Source organism: Aedes albopictus, chromosome 2 (assembly GCF_035046485.1).
Source record: "Aedes albopictus strain Foshan chromosome 2, AalbF5, whole genome shotgun sequence".
Lineage (NCBI taxonomy): Eukaryota > Metazoa > Arthropoda > Insecta > Diptera > Culicidae > Aedes > Aedes albopictus.
The window spans coordinates 491693498-491698094 of NC_085137.1; positions in this window are offsets into that span (position 1 = coordinate 491693498).

The window sequence follows — 4597 nt, forward strand, 5'->3', positions numbered from 1 at the left end:
AGCTGATGGATGTGCGAACTGGTGTATTGTATGTTCACCGTGATGTTTTCTCCTTGATCTGGTCGAGACTCTTCAGTGGTTGATATTCCGATGCAATGTTCCACACTTTCCGGTTTTTTCGTTGCGGCCACCATTGAAGTATCGTCCCTACGTTGATCTCCGGGTCTGTTTCTCTGCGCCGGCCCTCTCCGATTTTGCGGATGAGTTTTGAATTTTTGATTTGGAACTTTTGGAGTACAAACTTTCTTCTTCTTCTTCTTCTTCACTTCTGTTTGCTCTTTTGCGACAAAAAGAGCGGAAAAATGGCACAGCGATCTAGCGCTATATTGCCAGTTAATTTTTCGTTTATACTCCAATGGAGTTTACTTTCTGGTGAGCACACCGCGGACACGATCGATCGTGTCGATCGCTGCAGTCGTACTGAGTACAAACTTTGCAAATTTCTTCATTCAGAAAATGAAAACTACAACAAAACAAACATTTCAGATGACATTTATGTCAAATCCCTACCAGTGTTGCCAGAAATGCTTCATTCGAGCACCGAATGAGCAGTTGTATCGTGATATTCAGAATATCCCGTTCGGGAAGGTGATATTGGAGGTGTCAAAAATGTATGGCTGTATCATGTTCCAGAAACATGATATTGGCCTTGTATCACCAAAACCGCTTGTATCATGATACAACGGCGTAGTCTGAACATAGCATAAAAGATAAAACACGAGCCAAAAATGCACAATTTCCTTAATTTTACGTTTTTATTGAATCGGTCAAGGAATCGATTTGAAATGTATTCCTTAGTTAACATCACAAACAAACAAAAAATAAACTCTGTGACCATTTTGTCGTATCAAGGTTACATCAATAAAGGCCTCCAATATTAAAGTAGGCTTCTTAAGCATTTCTGATTTAACCGTTTATTCATCTGTATTTTTAGATAGGAACAAATAATTATGCTTGTGAGCATCATTCACTTACAACGAGATTATATTTTCAATTTTGAGACACTTTTTGCATATTAATACTTGAGTCTTCATATAGAGTTGCAACCTTATTGAGGATTTGTTTGGAGGCAAAGGGGTGTAAGTCAATAGTTTAGTGGTAAAGGGGTGTAAGTGCAATTGACCAAAAATATCCAATTTTCATATTCGAAGAAAAACAACATATATAACGCCTGTGGTCATCTCCAATGATGGAGTTACTTGATAGTAGCATATTCGAGGCGATTCCGGCCTTCTCCGATTGCTGTTGATTTTTTTACAAGATGTCAAAGTTTACGTCCATTATCTCAAAATCATGATTTGGTCACTTACTCCCCTCTGCTTCTGACCCCCTCAAATATTGTGCTGGCGGAAGTTGCAGTTCGCAGTGAAGTAATTTCCTCCTAAATCATCGTCCTCCTCAATCGCTTCAAATTGACCAATCTTTGGAAAGTCGGGAAATCTCAAGAGCGCAACTTTAAAGCATCATTCGAAACCTGGTTCGGAACCGAAAAGTTGAACGATTGGTCACTCACCTGTGATAACTAATCAACCAACTTTTTAGTGAAATACGATGTTTGACTCTTTCCTAATGAGCTCATCGCTATGTTTTAAAATCATGTTAGGCTATTTGGATCAATATTGTAATATTAATTCCCGATAAACTTATATTATCTAATATAAAAACCATTTGAGCACATCTATCAAATATATAAGTAATGTTATTGATATTATGTGTCATACTGAATTGTTTTTATGTGTGGTCACACATCAAAACAATAAATACCAAAAAATAATTCGTTATGTGTGTCACACATAAACATCATTTGTCCAGACACATTGCAAAAATATATGTGTACGAAACATAAAATAAATATTTGCAGTTTTTGCAGTGTAGGTAAGTGCATAATTCTTTCTTTATTATCGTCGCACCACCAAATCGAAGTCGTCGCTAGAAGCACATGCGAAGTTGCAGCTGCGAAGTAAATTTGAATCTATTTTTTCTGTTGCGCATCATTAAGCTAATTAAGAGCAACAATATGCACTAATCCAAATTGAGTTGCGACATTTCTAAGTAGGTTAAAAATCAATTTTCGCACGTTCGGTCACTTCGTATTTCGACCAAAAGCATAATATAATATGTATAGTGCTTACACTCAGTTATATCCTGTTGCAGCATCGGAATCGATCGCATCACTAGCGGTAAAAGTGACGAACTTTCACAGCCGAAACAGTCTAGCTTCGTCATGCCAACACCAGCATCCGGTGGTTCTACCAAGTGCTGAAGGAGGAGTCCACGACGGGATCACTTCAGCCTCTTCGTCTACAATAGCCTAAATATCTATTCTGTTGAAATAAAATTGTCTCGATCGATAAATTTATCAAATTTTCATTTATTTACATTTTGGAGCCAATCCCACACTGGGAAAAAAACCTTCATTCCTTCTATGTGTCCGGGACATGGATTTTTGCAATGGGGATAAACATATGTTTTCCATTAGTGCGCCTCATACTTTTGATGAGGCACCATACAGCAGCGACTCATACAATTTAGAGCACATACTATTCATGCGCTAATTTGCCTGCGTAATCGGGTATTGGTTGCATATACTTTGGAAGTGGTTTGGCACATGGATATTTGCCATTAAGTATGAGGCAATTTTCCTGAGTGCACGTGAAAACGGTTTTATTATTCGTTCCAATGTAACCCATACGATGAATGATTGAAAATCAAAAGCGACGCACATAAGTTCTATCATGATTGAATCGACAATGATTCAATAGCGCTGCACATAGTTTTCAAGTGTAAAAGCAACTGGTCATAATCTAAGTGCAGAACTTTTAAATTCAATATGTAATTTATTCTGAGTGTAGGGGCGGGACAGCTTTCTAATACCGACTCTAGTACTGCCTAATAAATATTAATGTCTTAATCTTAACCGTCCACCGCAACATTTTTTGGATAGTATGCCATGACTTTCCATGTCACAACTAACTGTCACGTTGGCGAGAAGAGGAAATAAGGTTTGCCCGTGGTTTTCTGCAGTTTCTTTCAATTGAAAATTTCTTAATTTCCACTTATTTGTTAACAGCTGTGAATACAATCTGAGCAGCAACTTGTATCATCGGGGATGATGCTGTACTTAGGGGCAACAAAAGAAACGGCTTCGTCAAATTGGTCGAAGAAACACTTTTACTACTGTTTGTTGTTAAGTTGAATATTCATTGAATAGAAAAAACATTGTGTATGACGGTGCGTTTTTCATTTTTACCAATAAAGCAGTTCAGTTTTGTTTATCCGAGGTGTTTTAAGCAAGGATAACGCGGCTGATTCCAGGCTATTCAGCCAAGCCCATCAAATATTGAATAACGAATACTTTCCGGTTGTGTGACCTAGGACCTAGGTGTTGTATCAAATCTTCAGATTGGAACGGGTATAATATTTACATAGGCCTCGAACAAACTTTTGCATACCAACCCAAGGGGAATGACATATCCTTTTCTAACCGTAAAAACCGCATTTATCCGTTCATAACCGTCGCTAACCGCTGCTAACTGAACACCAATTAGACGCGGTTAACGACGGTTAGCAACGGATAAATGCGGATTTTTCCGGTTAGCAAAGGGAGTGTCATTTCCCCTGTACCAACCTGGGTACCAACGATATCACTACCTAGATCAATTTGGCGATCATGTCCGCCAGCGGTATGTCCAGAGAACATTCTCTTGATATGAGAAGCACGATCCAGAACGGCACTGAAATCGGCCAATTACTTATTGCTCTATTGGTATTCTATAGTGCTGATTTATTTATTCATACAATATTACTACGTCCGATTCATAATAGCCCATTGACACTTTTTTCAATTTATTGTGTTGTCATTCCATTGATGCTGTTGAATCGGCGTGGCTTACTTAGTTCAAATATGGTTGGAATCTGGGATTAATATTTCCTAATTCTTCTAATACCGCTAATCAATATTAGAGCTGTCCCGCCCCTAGGTCATTCCCCCCAGGGAGGGTGCAGGCACGTCAAACTCGAACAAACTACGCCTACCTAACATGCATCGAGCGGGCCTTCCCAAACAACACAATGCGATTTCGCGGGCCACCCCCATCGACAAAACAAACCGATTTCCAAGCAGGATTCGACTAGGCTTCTGGTCGCGTTGCCAGTCACACTAACACACCTTGCCGCATGCGGGTCCCCTGATTCCCCCTGGTCATCCCCCTGGTTATGACAGTCTCCCGTATCACCTTAAACAAGCTTCATTTTTCAGCGTTCGACCCTTGGTTCGACCCTGCGCAAGATAAACATTGGTAGGGGCACCCGGCGCTCGCACGCCACTGTTCGCCGTACCACTTCTGTCATCATCATCGCAGTCGCGATCGATGACATCGATGACCGTCAACGTTTTGCTTCTGACGTGGTAGGCCGTGCCATCTCCCTGTTTTGCGGTTTGTTCACACCGGGAGCGAACTATTTTGCGTGAAAAATTGATTTTTCTAGTCTAGTTAAGTGAAAATTCGGTCCGATTTTGGTGCAGCAATGAAGTTAGTGGGTAAGTGTTTACGGAAATGTTGAATTTCATTCGATTTGTGCTGGGGGAGTTAAGGGA